Here is a 21,260-nt window from a genome sequence, read left to right as displayed (position 1 = left end):
AATATCATTTCGGATTACCGCCGCAAGGCCTTAACAGAACAGCATGGCTGTGAGAATTTTTCAATTAGTTTCAAATTTCTTTCTTCTACGATGGCGACTCGAGGTGTTTCCATTTTCATTCTCTTATTCCCCCTCCACGCAATAACCTGATAAAAAGTTTTAATGAGATTATATTATACCTACCGGTCATTAATTGGATTTTCACACCGTAGTTGTATGCCTGAATATGAGAACAAGCCGAGGTGCCTAATCGAAAGTAGGATTATTACCTACGTGAAAATATATAACACAGTTTTTCTTCCAAAACCTGCAGTAGTATTTTTTCGCTCTCTAACGAAACGGAATATAAATTTCCCCCCTCAATAAATCACGAGTGGCGACATTTTTTTCTCCACTCCAGTCCACAGATCGCTAAATTTATAAGATTAAGTTAAACTCACTCAGTTTTTGACATGACGCGGTGTGAATTACGCCGCTGCGGTTTAACGCGAGCGACCCAAAACCCGTGTTTCACGATTTTAGATAGAAAGTTTAGATAATAATTATTACACGCTGCAGTGGATGTTGAGTAAGTCGAAGCTGTAACGAATTGTAAACACGAAAACGAGAACAATTGGCTATTGTGACGTTAATTAGGCACGCTAATAAAACATGGGTACAAAATATAATTTTGTCTAGTTACAAATTTTTCTTTAAAATCCAAGTTCACGATATCCTCCAGCTCTCTCATATTGTCGCGCGAATCCATCCTGGAGCCGCGTTTTTTAAGCTAATTGTCCTCATCGGAAACAAGACGCGATAATAAGTAACGAAGTTGATCCTACCCCTCAATTTATCAAAGCAAAAGCAGGCAGCTGAGCTCCCCCATCACTCAAACCCTCGCCTATAATATCCGCCTCCGCAAACAGCTTACAGTTTTAAAATGCAAACGTTAAAAGCTGTCGTCACGTCTTGTCCAAGTTCGATGTGTATTTTTACGTACGGAGTGCATGGAATATCATTAACTAGCTAAAAACTGACTCGGCATCTGCGAGCAACTAAAGAACAGGATAAAAAAAACGCAGGCACAAACAAGATTTTCCCTTGATGTATTTATCCCAAAAAAAAAAATTTTTCAAACTTTACGAAACTCAAGACTTCCTTGGCAATCAAAGTTTCTCGGACTGTAATAACTGCGTATCTTCGACACAGTCTTTGTAGCGTGGTTCTCCAAACTTTTATGCTCAAACTATGCCCGGTTAATCGGATAAGATCGTGCACCACTGTATTTCACGTCATGGATCATTGGTTAACTTTTCGTTAATTTTGTCAGTACCTGTCCGAGAGTCCTGACCCAAAACGAGACGAACAATGCCAAGCCGCTTTCACAGCGAAGGCATATTCTTTTTGGCTAACAATAAATTACAATAGGAGGTACGACAAAAGGCAATGTGTATAATATATGAAGGAAAAAAGACAAGAAGCAAAGAGAGAGAAACAGAAAAGAAAAACATATACCTCGCCAAACCAGTTAATCTTCAGACAACGTGGAATTGTTTCGTCGATTTGAAAAATTTCCAGTAATAGCTGTTACACTTCCAATGGTAAAAACTGCATGGTCCAGTCGAGAATAAACATTCGCTGCGAACCATTTCGACTCCACTTGAATAAATAAAAAAAAAAGAAGACTCACTTTTTTCACGTAAATTAGTTACAAAATTAGACATCAGATATCCCCAACGCAAGTTAAAATGGTGCAATTTTTCTTTCATTTCAATTTTGATCGGACTGAATTACCAAATATATCAATAAACACTCCAATTTTAAGAAAGTAACGGAAACTAACAGAAACATCAATCCGACAGTACCGACTGTTTTTAGTGCTTGTTGATATTTTTCGTAAATTTTCCACAGTGTTCAACATCTATTTGTCAATTCTTAAAATCCCTTCAGAAACCATTCTTTCCCTCACTTGTAATACCATTTTCACACTACCCCCTCAATTGTTTCACGGAGAGTAATTTTCTACATTTCAAAGAAACGTACACTAGTGCATAAGAAAATATAAAAATTCCAGAACACGTAACAGAATTACCCGAAATTTCCCGGCTTTTCCGCAGGCCGAATTCCTGTAGTTGGGCCGAAAACGAAGAGCGTACCGTTTCGACGGCATCGACGAATGAATTTATGGACGTTTTCGATGACCGAAGACGTCGAGAGCTTATCTTCTCCTCTTCTGAAACTATCACTTATAAAACGATGGAAGGTCGTTACTAACCAAACAGTAAATTTATATGGCTCTCCTTCGTCACGTTGCGTGTGAATATGTATAAAACCGATGGTAATAAAATGGACTTAGAAAACTTTACGTTGACCCGGCGAGAGCACGAGAAGCACCTTTGCAAACCTTCTAGTTAGGCGTTTTTATCGCTTTCGAATAACCGACATCGTCGGCTAGGCTCTGTTTTACCGCACTCTTAAACGTCCATATCTATACGTGTAAGATGTATATTGAGTCGAGTTCACTCCGCGTGTTCAGGTGGTGCATGACGGTAATCAGTTACGAGATAAATATCCCGTATTTCCCACAAACGTTGACCGTAATTTTTGTCAATTCCAATCGATGCGGGAAAAGTTCGGAACGACTGAAGCGTTGGCATAGAAATGGTGTTACCGAAGCGGATAATTTATTTGAGAGCTGGAACCACCTATCGTTTATTCTAACAGTTGTCTCCAGATGCAGGACCAGTTTAACGGTTGGAAACTTGGAAAATTAGCTAGCCAAACAACCCAGTAATCGTTACGGAGAATGTGCTCTTCCATGTCCAGTTGAAAGGCGTAAGTCCCGAGACTCTCGTAAGCTTGGGAGGTAAACGATTAAACACACGTTGGTCGTTTCCGCCGATTCCCAATCATTCGAGAGCCGTTTTTTAAAAATTAGTATGGCCGCCGTAACGGTCGATGGTATGTGCGATATGTCCACATAACCATTTCGCGCCGAGACTCTTTGAGGAATACGATCTCGCGATGTGGTGCGAGTGGACAAGTGTATGTGAGGTTACACGTGCAAGGACCGCTTCTGAGCCTTTGCCGAAGACCGCGCTCGTCTCGTTCGTTCGTTCACAGGCGGGCGTTAGTTCAGGTCACCCTAAAAACCGGTTGACCACTCCGTTGGTCAGTCGAGCCGTCGACGCCGCTCCGGATCGATTCCCACCTTAATCTTCCACGTGCTTTGTAGGTGTGCAGTGTGTATACCGTATAGGTTATGGAGGTGCACACAAAGATGTCTCGACTTCGGGCTTGGATCTCAATTTCTTGAAATCAACCGCAAGCCGGCAGTCGATGCCAATTCATTTGGATTACCATTCTTTCCTTGTAGGTACCCCATAACACTCGTGACTCGACGTACCAATAAGACGACCGTGCAGCGAAGCCGATCGTATTTCGACGTAGAATTTCAAGATCAAGTTCGATCGCTTGGACGACAGGCGGTACGGTTGAATATTGATTTACCGACCATGAGAAGAGTTCACAGTGCTCGTCACTAGGTTCATTATTTTAACGTGGAAAAATTAGAAACGCGTTTACGCCGGTTTCAGATAAGCTTTTTATGACTCATAGACCGCCACCGAGTGAATATGATTTTGATACCATTCAATTTCAGAGTTAGATAGCTGTTGTATATCATCCTGTACAAATAATGATGGCGGTGCATCTTTCTATTTACGGTTCGCGGGATAATAATCGCTGTTTCGAAGGTCACGCTGATCTGCAACACAGTTTTCAATCGCTTCGAGTCCTGTAATTCACTAGATAATCGTGATTTCATCGTTCTACGATGTTCAAGATAGTCAGGATGATCTCGAAACGTATCTTATATAGAAGCGGTCTAATCGAGTCCTCGAGTTTCCGATCAAGTAATCGCGATTTCACATTTTCATCTTCAACCGAGGCGAGTCAATTTGTACCTGCACCTGCACAAATCCGAAATAGAACAAGCATTTCTCTTTGACGTGATACCGTATTCAGGAAAGTTTTGGGATCGACTCTGAACCTTTCCAATTCTCGCGCATATACGTATAAGTATCCCCAAGGTCTTCCACCGCTGCAGCATAGAAATGTACAAGTTATTTCTGCACCAGTTTCGCATGAAAAATTCCCTGCCCTATTTTGCATTCACCCGGCATTCAAGCTCCGACCCAGTGACCAGTCTCTTGTCAGTATCTATCCTACGGCCATGCGGGTTGCATATACGCACATATAACTATTCCACGGAACTCTACGTGCCCCGAGCCGAAAGATATTCAGGTTTTATTCGAAAATTTGAATTCACGGCGAAAAGAGGCACGGTGAAAAATTACAGATTCTGATTTTCGACGTGCAGAGAATCTTCCACTAGTAGATCATGGAAGCGAGTAAAGTCTCGATACGCTTCGGAACAATTCAAAAGTCATGCTTTCGAGTCAATTGTCCGCTCTCGAAGTATGATCACAGGTTTATCATCATATAGTGAGCCCTAATTTTCTGTCCGTTCGGCCGTTAAAGCTGCTTAAATAACAAATAATACAACCAGAGCTGTGTATCAGGAGCGGATTGATTTTTCAACGTATAATTTCTATGTGAGCTTACATATGTGGACCAGTAATTACCATCGTCCCGTTAATTATATAGTCTAGTGTTTTTCCTTAGGTGAAACCGTTCACCGGGTTTCCCTTAAGCGCGCTACACGGTAGTGATCCACGAGCAACAACCGATCATTTGTTAAACTTGTTGATGAAAAAGGAGCAAAACGGACCACCGCTGGTTACTACGATCATCATGAGAGATATTACGGAGAACAGATGCGCGAGCGTAACTTACAAACAGATCCTTGAACCTGTTTCATTCAAATATGTTCACACATTCACAGTCACTTGCAGATTCAGGACGTTGCTTCGCACACGCGGTTATACTCGGTAATCGTCTTAGGCAAATAATAACCTTTGTCCTCAGCAGTGGTAATCGCATATATAGTATATACGTAACCAACAATCGGCAAAAAAATTTCCCAAAGAAAACTGTTGTTCCAAAAATAATACTAGCAATAATGTACCGAGTTTTTCGTCATCTTACACGAGTTGTGAAAAGAAAACCCGGTCACGGTTATATTTTCAACGACGCAGTGTTTCGGTGAGAAAAAAAATGTCGTTATAGGTATCGTTATTTAACGCAGAGATTAATTATCGTACTTCAAAATTGAACCTAATCATCAATAACCCCCCCGTATCCACGAATGATGGTGAAGTTGGTAACGTTACTGTAACTATGCATGTTTAGGAAAAAATCGTTACTCGGCACCTTTAGCAATATCCGAAATTTAATAAACCACGATGAACAAACCATAATCTTATTTTGAAAAGCCAACTGCCATAAAAACAATTTTAAAACTAGGCAATAACGATTTTTTCCTTCATGTTTCGTTGCGTTAATATTACCAATTTCAGCCTCATATCAATGAGCGGCATGCGTATGGTATCGGTATGGTGTAGCGTGAAATCGTGTACATGTGACGTAGATATGGGACGTCGACGGCACGAAGCTATAATTTATCGACGTTATACCGTCTCGTTAAAATTTGAACCGTTCGAATGAAGCCTAATGGCATAATTTCCTGGTTGCACGGGACATTGGCCCCCGTACGTTTGGTTACCGTTCACGTTCAACAAATATCGTGAAACCTGGCTAAAGTGCATCAATATGTTGCCTTTGGAATTATATTTTTGCATATAATATATATATACTCGTATATATATATCTGGTTCACGGTTGCGAATCCTACAAACATCCGCAAAATTGCATCACTGAATATCCTTTCTTTCGACTTCTTCCATTTTCATTTCATTTTATATATTTCTTCTTCTATCTTCTTCTATTCCACTTCATCGTCAGTTTTGGGCAATTTCAATTGGCACGAAACGAGGAACGTTTGAAAATGAATGAAGGGTCCTTCGCCGATGTCCGACTACCGCCAGTTGTCAGTTGCAATTAAAAATACCGCCTCTCGGCAATAAACCATTCTCACGTACGGTATGCCTGGCAACGGAGGAACTTACTGCAACACCGTAAACTCCCAAGAAAAACTCAAGACTGTCGCGGCATCATTATTTGCACCATCTGGGTACCAGGGTAGGTACACGAAGGGACGAATGTTTCCACAAACTTCAACAACGGACGAATCGACTTGGCATCACAGTTTCTAGCTTAAAAAAAAATCCGATTCACTACAGCAGTTGTACACTTACGGACGAGCATAATTGCATCGAAACGTACCCTGTAAGGTAGTACGAAGATACATTTCCATTCGCTCTAGAGCGAAGCGAGGATCGACCGCAAAGATCTTTTTGCCTGCACAGAATTTATACATACATAAACGTATAAATAGCTCGGGGCGCAAGTATCCTTATAAAATTGAATTCCTCGGAGCGTAATAAATCGATGTAAATATTTTTTAAAGTCGGTGACAGTGCGCTGCAGGCTACATGTTGTCCTCATCGCGTACATGCATGCATATGAACCAGGGTATAGTCAAGTTACATAATTTCGCGTGGATTATACCGTAGGTACACATATATATTTTCATGCGATATTCATGCCATCGGGAGGGATAGAGAAAGATGGGGCTAGGGACAGGGGGGAAGAGAGAGAGAGACACGTTGTATTTTTCACTTCAAAATAGAGTCGGTGGTCTCCGACTATCGGAATCGCGCAGTTAGCTAATCTATCATCCGCGGTTTTCCCTCGCAGGCTTTTCTATTCGTCTCTGTATACCTTCCCCCTTTGCGTATACCTACTACAGTGATTGACAAATTAATACAGAGTATCCAGACGATTTTGTAAATTTTCAAAATAAGATCCGAGTGGGTGCGAAACAGCGATAACACAATCTATCCGACGGTCGATGTGCAAAGAAGTAGAGCGGGTCATAATGCGTACTTCTTATATAGTATATACGTCTACAACATATACCTATATGAAGTTGAGAGAGAAAAATTGTTACTGACTCGATGTGTGTGTGTACATATATGTATACAATTTTTATATACCTACCCAAAACGACACACACTCATGTGCACGAAGCCGTCCATCGCCAAGAGGGAGAAAGAGAGGTATACCTGCTGAAATTTGACCACCGTAAGCGCATTAGAGAGAAAATGGGGGCGAATTAATGGAAATACGAGAAACGGAGTAGGTACGGGGTTTTCACGCCGCGTGTTATATTTTGGTGTTACAGGAACCTTTGAAGTTCGTCCGAAATCGTACCGTGACTAAATTAACGCCCGAAATTCTTATCTGATCTGACGATATGACGTAATTTTAACGTAAGCCCCAACGAAACCTGGGCACGATCGCGCCGTGACCAACCCGGATGCTCACTTACCCCGAAAGCCGTTTTCCCGCCCCCGGAAGCAGAGCATCGGATGTGTTTGACAGAGTGTAAGTAAGGTCCGAGTTTCTGGGTTCGAACCCAGGAAATGAGGCGAACCCTCGTATAAGCGTGGCAGCGAGTCGTACAGGTACATCGGGGAGTCTTGGGTGTGTTATACCTTTTCCAGTTATAGCATGGGTACAATGGTATCGATCCATCAACTTATGGCTAACAATAAGTTGCGTGGTGCTTCGGTCAGCGTGCTCTATTGATCCTGCCGAAAGTACGATCGGCGAAATATTACCGGCTGGTCAGTCAGTTACCCTCGAGTCTTTGAATGTGTGTTTTTGTTGATTTCGTTTTTTCAAATTTGCCTTCTTCTTACGTCGTTCTTCTCTCTCCGTCGCCGTCAGAGAATCATCGTAATAACCCTACGCCAAACCGGGGCAGACATAGCCGGGGGCTGATCGCGGAACGAATGAACCGACTTGGAACTTAGGTACCAGCGTCACAAATCAGTTATTTCTTCTTCTGCTTTCAATTTTTTCCAATTAGAATACTTTAGAGCTTACAATTAATTTAATCACTGTGTTCAACGGGAAAGTCAGTTTCCTGTTTGGACCATGGATCGATTCATAAAACGTGAATAATATCCGTGAGAGGAAAACACGGTACTCTTTCAACAGTTTACGTTACTACAGTTATAGGTTTGCGTAGTGACGTCTAATCCTATTTTATCCTACAACTCAGTCGGAGAAAAATACTGTCTTTTAAATTTTTTCGTCAGACCCTTAGATTTATATATATACTTTAGATTGTAAAAATATATTATTGCAAAGAAAAAAATCTTACTTCTCTTCTTGACCATGAAAATCAACAGAGGCTAATAAACAACTGTAAACGAGGGCCGAGGACTTATACAACCGTGGAAATAATTCAGCGATAGCCATATTTTTACACTCGTTGTGAAATGTAATATTCTTGACTATTTTTACGGTCGAAGTGACATTTCCGACGTCTTATTATACCCATAAATAAAATTTGGAGATAATATTGTGGGATATATTATAGTCTTTCTCTCTCCATCTCTATATCTATCTCTCACTCTCTTTCTCTTTCTCTCTCGGAGCACAAAATCTTTGCCCATTTGCCCATCGAATCGTGAAAGCACCGAATGATTCAATTTTCTTATTTTAATTTCATTCGAATTTATAGTGTAGATCAGGAATACGACCTCGTCCTCTATACGCGAATTCCAACCAGCCTTTGGGGTGGCTGGTTTATTACCTTCTCAAGCTTGCCGAGGACCGGTGTAACATATGCGTTATCGACCTAAACTTTAGTCCTTTCCATACCTCAGAACCCTCCGACCCTAGCACACAAGACTGAATTATAAACTTGAAAGCTAATTTCTTACATCCAAGATCTCGGCAATAAACTGTGTCTGCAGGCGCTTCAAAGTTTATTCGAGAGTGGCAAAGAGAAGTCAAAATTTATATTATATAAATGAAGCATCCACATGGCAAACCGATGTCAAGAGAAATCTTCATTACTAGCGTAAGTTTCATTCAAACATGTACATGTTATACTGTACAAGATTCAATATTTATACAAGGTCTATATATTTCTGTCTGTTACAGTTGAGCGAACTGTTTTTCAATCATCCTCTTCGCAGTTTTAGTTGCATAGCTTTTTTAAAATTTTTTTTTTTTTCGCCACTGGAAAGAATTAATAGAAATTGTCTGGAGCAAAAAATATTCCGTTGATTTCTCGGGCGAAATTGCATCGATTCGGACGAACGAATATAAACAAATTGGCAGAACGGTTTGTTATTTTCCATAGATCAAATTACGCATTCACGAGGACGTGCGTCGAGCGGTAATGTACGCGAATTTGTCAAGTTCAGCAGAATACCGAGTAAGTACAGCGTACGTGTACGTGTACATTGTACAAGCAAACTACGCAACGTGAATATTACCGTAATAAAGCCAGAATCCACAACAGCAGGGGAGAAAAAAGGAACGAAACGTCGGTCTAAATAGTTCATCGAGATTGAAAAAAAAGATTCTATCGCACCACCGTGAGAAGAATTTTATACCCTTCTTTTCTCGTCTTAATACACATCGCAGAGAAACGGCTACGCTGCGGAAAATTCGAAATAAACTATTTAAACGTTGTGTCCCGAGGAGTCCCACTAAATGATGCAACACTTGCGGGTAACTCGATGCTCGGGTCGTGGTATAGTACGAACTGCCGTACACGAAGCTGAGATGAAAGTGTATTTCTCTCGTGGGCATGTAAGAAGAAGAGAGGCGACGGAAGGGAACGCGAGTTTCTGCCAGAGTATGGGTCGTCAGTTTTGAAAATGACAAGAAAGAGTAAACTTTTCCCCGAGACTGTACAAGCTATCGTAACTTTAATCCTCGGCGTGTGCACAATTTTCCTCGCTCAACTTGCAGAAGAATAGCTGCAGAGGAGACATTCACCATAAGACACTGCACTCGTAACGGCGGCGGCGGCAGAGCATATCGAGAGGAACGGCTACACCCTCAACCGTCACGAAATATACATTACCATTATTTAGTCACGGGTCTTAGTTGCATTTTGTATTTATTACGTCAAGGTCCTACGTGCCTTGGATTACACGGGGCCCCAGAGAACATACGGGTTCCTCTTATTTCTAGGCACGGACACTATCGTGGCTTCGACGACTAGGAGGTGCTCGCTTGCTCCTTTCGAATCGAGACCATGCATCGCTGGAACCTTGCTATTAAAACGTTGAACATCGTCGAGTAGCATGTGTTACATGTACGTTGAAACGGGCAATTTTGCAGACAACTGCATTGATCCGAACGCCGTGCTCATTTAATGCTGCCCACCACGGTTGTCAACGTTCGGAGGTTTCACGGTTGACATGTTGAAACGTTTCGCTTCAATTCATCGACTGTAAATCGCGAATCGTATATTTGGAGAAATAAATGAGAAGAAGACTTCTGATGAGACACTTGATAAATTTTAGGTTCCTGGACTCGTGGTGGATCCTAAACCATTGGTTTCGTTCAATCTTCATTCTCGCTGGACACGTTACAACAGCGCGAAATTTATGTGATAATCGATTCTGTAACGCTCAAAAGTAAATAATGATGATGATGATGTTGATAATGATGATGATGATGATGATGATGATGATGATGATGATGATGATGATGATAATGATGATGATGATGATGGTCCTCGGATCGCCGTATTATCAAAACTCCACAATGGACCATTGACGTAGGGTTTATGAATCGTTGGAATCGCGTCGACGACGGTTGAACCGGGTAGAAGGCGACAAAGAAAATTGTTGTAGTAAGCGGGATAATCACCCGCACAGCTTCGAGTCGCCCAATGTAGGTTGTACCTTGTAACAAGTTTCACGACCGAGCGAATAATTCGCGAGCGGGTGGTACACTACTGGCCACTGTATATAATTACAAAAGATACGTAGGTACCTACACCGTAACCGTTTCGTGACTTAAGATACCGATTTACGACGGCATGCGGCAGTGAGCAGAGAGATGTAGCAGTAATGGTACCATCTCAATTAGGCTCATCTCACGGATTTTTACTTAAACCGGTCCAAGATCGTGAGAAGAACGCGGTGATATTGCTCATTGTCCGCCGCAGCGTATTGCGGCCGTTATTATATCGTGCAGACAGGCTGGAGGAAGAGAGTTCATCAGCTCCATCGCTCCATTGCGAATATAAATTCGCCTCAAGTTTGTATAAAATCTCCCCAGCAGCAGCTGCTGCTGCTTTACTGCGCGGTATATAAAACTTTAAGAGCCAGTGGTAAAGTACCTCTTGCTACCGCCGTTTTCGTACCTGATACCTAGACTTTGAGCCCCTCGACTCTGACCTGCAATTTTATTAAACGGATCAAAATAATTGAAAGCGAATTAAACACGTCAAGCTGATCCCGACGATTTCGCGCACGTGAGGTCATCCTGAATGACCTGATTGCCTATCGTTGTACACCTAATGGCTTTGCCACTTCTATTCCTACTGTTACGTAGCGGAATGGTTCCTGTGACAATATTGTCGCTGCATCGATCTACGGACAATCAATATCGACATTTAAATCCCTGGTATATAAACACACCAGCTGAAATGCATACATGCTTTTACGCCGCGAGATCGAAGTTTGTGACGTTAACTTCACGGTGCATTTGACACCTATTATGAAGACTCGAATTACGGAAGCAACTCTTTCAAAATTATTCTAAAATTGTAAATTTTAAATCAATGGTTTACGTTAACGTTACTAACTTTAATTTTTCTCTACCGTAAAATTTTTACCCCGCCTGCAGACAGCACTGCGTTCAATCGATTTAATCGCGACATAGTTTTGAAAGAAGTAATAAATGGAATTGAAAATTATCGGCAATTGTTGGAACTGTGCAGAGTATTTCTTCTTCCTTTTTCGCGAGGTTTTTTTCAACTATTTTAGCTTCTTTGTTTCAAACTATCATCCAGGTATACCTTCGGTGCTTGGGATGGAAACAACGGGAGAAATTACCATAATTTTTTCTTCGACATTTCACTTTCTGATCGCAAATAATATGGACGGTGTTGTAGCGACAAAAACAATATCATCGATGAATCTGTATCGATGAGATGTATGTCACACATAGCTATTAAAAGTTTATAATACAAATCAAATTTATCGTTTTACAGAATTGACCAGTTCTACCGTTATCAAGAAATGAAAATCGTACGTCAATTACCGCGGGATTGAGATTGAATTTACTGTGAAAGAAAAAGTAGTACAGTTACAGAGATAGACTAAGCAGAGAAAACTGCCAGCATAAGAAAAGAGAGAAATAAATTCAACAGCTCTCCCCGACCATTGTATTAGAGTTTGATGGTACACCATATACCATCAAATTGTATCAGCACGAGAGATGAGAGACTCAACTTTCCTGAATCTTCTCAATTGTTTCTGTGCGCAATTTATTCTTCATCGTGGTTTTTACATCAATTAAAATTATCATCCAGACATCCCGTAGATCTTCAAACTCGTAAATCTTTCAAGATTCTTGGAAGTTGAAGAGTTTAATGTTTTCATATTTTCCAACAGAATACCGTACAGCAGCTGATCGGTGCAGCTTCTGTCTCGAGACACCGTTAAGTTATGAAAACTTGAGTGGTCTCAGCTCGCCAGTCTGTGGCGGCGGAGACTCAATCACGTTCACACCAGACTGGGTCATCCATAAAATATCGAAACGACTATTAGCGGGGTCTCCTCCGTCTCCTGTTCCAATGGTCATAACCGTCCTTCTCTCACCATTTTTAAACCGGTTAAAACCCTTCCGATCATTTACCGAAATTTCCTCTCTTCTTCGGTCCGGATCACGCCAATCGCTGACATATATCGGACAGTAATCTTCGCAAAATAAGATACATGTGTGATTATTCACTCGTTGAAGAAACTGCAGTGAGATCCTCCGATATCAATATCATTCTGACATGATCACCTTTTGCGTGCGTCACTTTGACCCATTGTTGATGCATCAAGTAACTCACCCCACATAGTCTGTACGAGAGACTTTCGCATCACGTTTGCTTGATTGCTCATCCATAATTATAATAAAATATACAAATTTACGAACAATCGAGTTGAATTTCGCAAGAAGTCACTGTGAAAATGCCGAATTCATATCTTTTTTTTGTTTTTCAAATGACTCACAAGTTCAACTTTTGAAAACTATTTTTCGAAAATAATTGTTTAGAATTACTCTCAAATCAGAGTTGCAGAAAGTACAAGTTTCTGCCAATTCAATAACCGTGCTTATGGAGAATATATGAAAATTCCATGCATTTCTCAAGACTCACGTTATTCAAAATACTTACTCTCAGAGTTATTTTCGGAAAACTTATTATTTATCTCTATCACTTTGTCACAGTCCCAATTCTTCAACAATAAATAATATTGGTTCTAATAAATGGAAATTATAAACTCTTGTTCGTCAAGATTATAATAATTCATATAGAAATACTGTGATCTCTTATTATCGTAGGAATAACTTTTAAAGTACCTAGATTATCCCTAAATTCTTACGTTTCATTGCAATTATGGAGAAAGCCATGATGAAGCAGACATTAATACCAAAAGTCTCTCCGTTTAAGATTAAGCTTCTCAAAACGTAGCTTGCTATATACCTAAAATAAGCCGACTTATCCGTTGAAATAACATTCGTTTCTTTCAAACACCTTGCACTACAAATCCCAAGACAAATCCTCAACAATTTTTTGCGTACATAGAAGCGAGAAAATTTTCAAAGAAGAGAGAATACTTTCAGACTACTGATACGGCAATGTAAAGGAATATCGGACGAATTCGCACTATTAGCTTTCTCGTCCGTGCATTTTTTCTTGTCTTTTTTTTTTCAAACATCGAAAACTCAAAAAACCACCATCATACGTGGTTGGTGAAAAGCGATAATAATCATAACGGTGAATAATGGAGTCGATAGTGGCCGGACACCCTACCGTAAATAATTTATACGTATTGCTATGAATATACAGGTGGTAGTTTGCATGTTATATGCGCATAGATAGGTACGATAATGCGGGGTCATGACGATAACGCGGGCGCCGTGAATTTATTCGCACATACCTCGCAGGGGTCTGAAAGGCTATGCAAATTTTAATCGGCAAACGATCGATCATCGACGTTTTATTTTTTCCATTCTTGTATATCTCCTCTTACATTTACCACAGCAGCCTCATTTTCTTAATTCCTCTGAGTCTCCGACGCGTGTTGCGTATAGTTTAGTTAGCAGCTTTCTTGGCTCGACTTCTTTTCCTCCACGCTACTCGTATCACAAATCATCTTATAAAAAGAATCGTTCAATACCAAGTATACGAGGGAAATTGGCTGTACGTTTTGAGATAGTCTTGAGAGAATTCAATTATAATTGCACAGTATCGCTGGGGAGAATTTCCTGCGTATTCTCTGGTTCCTCGTCCTATCGCTAGCGGTAATTCTAAATCATTGAGACGCGTTGGCTGCAGCTGCAACAGCGACAGCAGCGGTAGCAACAACATCATCTTCATCATCCTCATCAGGATAGCCAAAGCTTGCTTATCTATAAGTGACCTTAAAGCTTGTTGGCGTGTTACGAGATGGTTTTTAACAACCGTAATGTGCAAAGTCCAAAGTTCTGTGTCGCATTTCACAAGGTGAAAGTTGGTAAAGTTAATGTAACAAAGCATCGAAAAGAAACTCATTGACTTACAATTCTAGAAAGATCCTAATGTCAAGAGTTTAGTTTTCGTAATATGAATACGTTTCGCTTCAAGTGTGGATTACTGAATTTCAGACACTCCTAAAATTACGAAGTAACGATTCTTTCTTGAAAATTCATCGTCACATTTCGTTATCGTAAGTACTATATGTTGCGTTATATTGCCTGCGTATCCGTGTTTTATGATAAAAGCACGCTACCTGCGTATAAGGTTTAAATAAAACAACTTGCGATACGGGATGCGCAGTCTAAACGCGAGTTTTATTATTTGCCGAAATATTTCCACACTCTTGAACACCGAGCTTCCCGAACAGTGTTTTACGAAAGAGCAATTACTGCAAACCATTTCCGTCGGGTTTAATTGCAGATATCGCGGACGCATAGATGAGCTTTACAGGATATTTGATACAGGCATATGTCTAAAATATTCAATGGTCCTGCGACGACTTTACACTACAATCATAACATATGCGTGCATTGAAATACGATGTAAACAGCTGCAACACTGGTTTCTTTTATTCACATTCCTTTTTCACTTTGCCGTCCAAGTATTTACTTCGAAGGATTACCAACGTTTTACGAGGTTGAAACAAGCAACGTTAACGTCGCGAAACATCAGGAAGAAATTTATTATTTTGCAATCTTAGAATGACTTTCAGTAAGTTAGCTTTTGAAAAATATGGGTATGTTTGCTTCGGTATGATTTACTGAATTTCAGACAATTCTAGTGGTGCGAAGTAAAGATTTTTCCTGAACATGCGTTATTACAATAAACGGTAGTAACTGTATAAACATATATCTTAAATATATTCAATCCTTATAAACCATATTGACTGACCAATGAAGCGACTACCGTAATTTTTTCGTTAAGAATAGCTATTCTACTAGAATACTTGCGACGCTACGAGAGGCAACGACATTACGTACTTCGTTATAAGCCAATTATCGATTTTACAAGATTATGTATATACAACTTAAAAATACTAACTGATCCGCTTTCCAAGGATCCACGTGTTTCAGGGTGGAGGTAAAAGAATAGAAAGGTCAGAAAATAGAAGCGCCACAGTACCGAATTTTCAATGAAGCGGAAATACCTACCTTATAGATTGTAACGAATGTAAAAAGTCGAGAAAAATAGAGATCAGAATATAGAATACCAAAGTGTATAATCGTATACAGATTATAAATTTTGTTCTTCTATATTTTATAACCTTTCTGTGTTTCTGGAATTTCTATATTCTCAATTCTACGAAATACATTTTCACGTCTTTGAAAATTCGATATTTTGGTTCTCGTATAAATCGGCCGTTCTAATTTTTTACCCCCATCCGTCTTTCGGCACATGTTTATCCCAGCATGTCGTGTAAGGAAAACTTCTAATAAATGCTACAACTTTTTTACGGAAATAATTAAGGTCGAGAGAGTGATTAAATATGTGACCCCTGCAGGAGCGGTAAAACACGCCTTTTTTCTACGAGATGTATCACTCTCGCGACCGAAGAAACTGATATCATAGTGTATCTATAAAAATAACAGTATTAATCCGATAACGACAACGATGATTCATTTTTTTCACCAACGATTCTTGGACAGGTAGATTGACATGTTTGTCGCAGTTCTTAAGATCACACAAGTGTCTGATTGACCAGAATAGCCATGCATGGATGAGTTCACAACCAAGCAACTGCCATTCAAAACTCTAAGAACGAATTTCCCTTACGACTGTTGAAGCTTGTTTTTTTTCCGTCCGCAGTTACTAGAAAATTTCATGCAGTTTATGTGCATTTTTCTCAACTGATTCTTTTTTACCGCAGATCTTTCACCGCGAATTGAATTCAAATATACATTACACTGTATACTACGGAAAAACCGCTCTACGCGGTTTGATTGTTGGCGTAAAACAATGCCGGATAAATCAAATTACCTTAGTGTATATAAATCGAAGCTTTGAAAAATTTTTTTTAGTAGAATAAAAAAATTAGGCATACGTAATTTGTAAGGTTATTTTGATCTCGTTACCAGCGATATAACAGAATTCGACCTGCGCATGCCTGGTTATTTGGGCATTGGCGGCAGCAAGCGCAACAATAATACCGGTGAGAGAATAGCTCGCAGTTATCAGAGCAAGACCGTTCATTCGGTGGGACCATCGGTGATAAAGTATCGGTTGATCCGATGAGCCGATTAATTTATAGTTCGTCCCAACGATTGTTGATCTAGTTTTTGGCAGAGGACGGATCGGTCGATCGTCGGTGTTACGTATATATACATATATAAATATCATCGTAAGAGAGGAGTCCCAAAAAGAACCCGGATGTGCCGTTTAAGCCGCACAACTAACTTCAATGAATGAAATTAACCGTTTACTTCAACTGACCGAGTTTGTTGTCCATGGGAAAATAATATTATGCACAGAGCGCGTACCTGTTTAAATTAAGTTTAGTAAACAAACGACGACGCCGCGAGTCTCGGGCGAAGAAGAAGCAGGCCGTGACGAAAGATGGTAGGTGGGATAGGTTTCTTAGGTAGGTACGTAGGTGGGTAAACTTACGACTTCCCTTTTTTTCTCTTTTTCCTCCGCCGGGGTTTGTCCAGCTTATCTCAAAGACAAAGACGGGGTTTTGCCGTTAAACATTGCGTGTGTATTTTGTCACCAGACCTTGATAAGCGCTTTAGTTCTTTGCGGAGGCGTCTTCTTACCCTCCCATGCTGCACCAGTTTCCAAACACTTTGGAGTCCCCTCCGAAACCCGGTAGAAGGATATTGTATCATTGCTTGTGTCGTTAACGGTTACAACTGTTGGTAGCGTAATGCATACCGTACAATAAAGCGCTGATGTGGGGGTAGTCAAATTTCGTGTACAGTAAACAAAAAACAATAAACTGTTTCGCGGAACAAAGGAAAAAAGCTCTTCGCATGGCTTTTGAACGGCAAGCTCGTTAACGCACGACTATGAAAACGAATTTAAAAGCCCTCTCTGCATAAAGCCACTTTTCATATCATGGGTATATTTCTTTCTTATTCGGCAGATATTATTTAACATTTACAATTTTTTTTTTTTTTGATACAAATCAATGTCGTATTTTAGCAGCTTAATTAATCCAACTAAAGTTCTTGCTAATGAACTGTAACTGCCAAATAGTAGGTGTAATTCACCCCGGCGTGAAATATAAAATCACACTTTAGTAACTTAACCAAGGGTCTAATGTTTCCATGACGAAACGTTTTTTTTACACCGAAAACTATAGAATTGATCGGTTTTATGCCCCACCGTGAATGAAAGGCTTCGATTTATCTAAGAAATATGTACTTCTCCTTTATATTTTTTTCCAAAATGTCAACTCGATAAATTGTGTACTTCAAGTTCCGATCCATCAAGCTTAACCGAAAAGTCTTCTAATAGCCAACGAAATTGCGAATCAATGTAATATTTAGCCACAATTTCATCACTTGGTACTCCAAAACGGCTAATTACGTTCTACTCATTTGTCAAAATCTTACATCGAAATTCACAATTAAAAACTTGTATTTTCGATCAAGCTTGGATTCGATCGGAACTTTGAACAGATGATGAATTTTGGGTCTCTTGCTGCACATGATTCAATAAAATTCGAGCGCGAGAGAGAAAGGAGAATAAAAATTGCAGATTACATATTGGCGAATGTACGATCAGTACATTTGATATTAAAATTCTTCGCACATATTTCACCGTCATGATAAAGCTGCGAAATTTCTTATCGCAGGTAAATCCTAGTTCATTGCGAGAAACGTATAACAGTATACGATAAACGTATTATTAATAATTATATTATGAATTATATTAATTATATTAATTCATAATTACAAGAAATCAAATAAGCTTGAGAAAACTGCTTCGGGCTACTGGCTACTGGCTACTGGCTACTGCTTACTGGTTACGGCTTACTGATCACTGATTATTAGTTACTGATTACTGATTACGGGTTACTGATTACTGATTACGGGTTACTGATTACTGATTACTGGATACTGGTTATTGATTACGGGTTACTGATTACTGATTACGGATTACTGGTTACTGATTGCTGATTACGGGTTACTGATTACTGATTGCTGGTTACTGATTACGGGTTACTGATTACTGATTACGGATTAAGGGTTACTGGTTACTGATTGCGGCTTACGGCTTACTGATTACTGGTTAATTATTATTATTATTTTTTCCCCATGTTACCGGGGCACCGCTTTGCAAAGTGGCAAAGAATTCATTATAATGAGACTGAAAAAGCAATCTCCTCTCGTTGCAGCAGGCAGACCCGTCCTGTCTTTGAATTTACATCTGAATTCACTACAGGTGCGTTAAGAAGAGGTCGAGCTGCCCGCGAACAGCCCATAATTTAAGCGCACCTTAACTATTGTGCGCTGGTGTTGAGAGTTGAGACGACCGTGCATGGGATTCTTTCCCTCTGCACCTTCGTCAGCTCCAAGTATTCGAAATAGCTCCACGGGTGTAATATTCATGTGAAATATGAAACGCGAAAACGTCTTACAAGGTGTCGTACAAAACCAGTTAACTTTTCGATTCGTCACGTCGTATCACAATAATTAACACTGAAAAAGTGATTATTTATACGACAAGCATGTCTCATTTCACTGAAATAATCGTTCTATGATTATATATACATACAAGCAATGAAGAGTTGTTCGAACTGAAAAAAGAAAAAGTATACTGCAATATCATTTATGAGTTAAAATATTTGCCAGCGAAGTTGTTCCCCATTGATACGTAATAGGTGTACGTGTATATTATGCATTTACTTTACTACAGCAGTTTTTATTTTCAATTATAAATTATACCTATGACGATGCACACGTGGATGAATTCGAATGCGCATATTCATTGTAAAGCCGGTAACATAGTAGGCGTGATATTTGTGGCCACGGTTAACAGTTTGCGGCTGGATTACGATAAAATCTTTAACTATAACGGCTGGGTCGCAATTATGTTGTACCTGCCTAACTGCTTACTGCGCATTTATTTTCAAACAAGAACGGTTGGTACTAATTAAATGAAATATTTTTAAGGAACAAAGATAGGAAACGGGGGAGGGCAAGAAGCGAAAGGAAAAAATTATACCGTGTGCCGTTAACAACGTTTCTCAGTCCACGTGACAATCGACCAATGATCGAGGTTTAACGTATAATAACCTCGAGTTACGTGCTCAAGCTCAATGCACACAGCAGTGAGCCCGTGAGAAGACAAAATGTGAAATTTGAGACTTATGAGGGGTCGATGACTTCAGTCCTACTCAATCAATGAAATTTTCAAAAATATCACGCCATTTTGTAACGGAAACTTCCCGTATCCAGCTATCTTCTCGAGTATGATTTACATAGACGAAAGATCGTCACATTCAATATGGTTGAATAGATCCAATACAGAAGATAAAAGTAATTGTATTTTGCAGCGTAAACGGTAAATAGTGCAGCGTAGTATTGATACGGTTGAAAATTGAATTATCGCTTGTATGGATAAAAAAAATTACGAGTTGCCGACGTTTATTTCAGGGAGAACTCTGACTATGAGAAATGATTCATTGATACGTATATATACACTAGGGTGTTTCACAAAAGCACTCACAAAAAGCACAAATACATAAATATAAAGGTAAAAAATATCACATAAATGATTTTTGTGCTTTTTGTGGGTTAAGTATTGAATTAATTAGCAAAAAAAAAAAAGTTTACAGTCTCAGGTTAACAAAATTAAAGTAATTTTACATAAAAAATAATATAAATATGGCATGTGATATTTTTTTGTAGTTTTATTGGAAAATATTTGAAATTTTTGATTAGTGTTATTTTTGATCGCTGATATCTTTGAAACGGTTGATCTGAGGAACTTTAATCTTCGGACGTTTTTTGTAGAGCGTGAAATTTCCTACAAATCTCTTTTTTCAGATTGTTGTTACGATGAACCGTTCCAAAGTAATAAAAATTCAAAATTAAAAAAAAAAATTTCTCGTGTTATTTAAATGGAAAATAAAGAAATGGATAGAGGCAAACCTTACTACTGATATTAAGAGCTCATATTGGCGCCAAAATTTTTGTTTTTAGATATACTATCAATTTTTGGACATCATAAGAGAAAAAAAAAAATTCGTCTTTTTTTGAAACACCCTAATATAAACCTTAGAAAGAAAATTGGTAACCTAGAATGTCGAGTTATACGTGCATAAGAAATAATATCTCCTTGATAATGTGCGTACAATTCATCCGGAATTTTTTAAAAATAATAATAAAAATTGAATATTACACAAGTTCGCTGCTTGCTTTCAAGGTGTGCAATGTGAGTATGTACAACAGATTTATATAAACCCTTTAACCACTCCTGCAAAAGAAGAAAATCTTTGTTCCAACAGGTTGCACGACACGTAGAAAAGACTTACACCGTTGCAGATATTTCCTACTTTTTCCTCTTTCATTCTCGCCGGATTTGTTTTCACTTTCATTGTAACTTAACTCTGATCGATTCTTACAAAGTGCAGACAACCGTACCTACTAGGATAATACTTGCATGCAACAGCTATAATAATAATTGTCCT

General features: G+C 39.3%; 1 protein-coding gene across 2 annotated transcripts in view; it reads right to left on the bottom strand.

Moving 5' to 3' along the window:
* Positions 1 to 21,260, bottom strand: part of LOC124215218 (uncharacterized) — a 78,979-nt gene that overhangs the window by 54,695 nt on the left and 3,024 nt on the right. The gene's annotated exons all lie outside the window — the stretch shown is intronic.

Source organism: Neodiprion pinetum, chromosome 3, assembly GCF_021155775.2.
Source record: "Neodiprion pinetum isolate iyNeoPine1 chromosome 3, iyNeoPine1.2, whole genome shotgun sequence".
Taxonomy (NCBI): Eukaryota; Metazoa; Arthropoda; class Insecta; order Hymenoptera; family Diprionidae; genus Neodiprion; species Neodiprion pinetum.
Note: the sequence above shows the minus strand (reverse complement) of the source record. Positions and strands in the feature narration are given on the sequence as shown.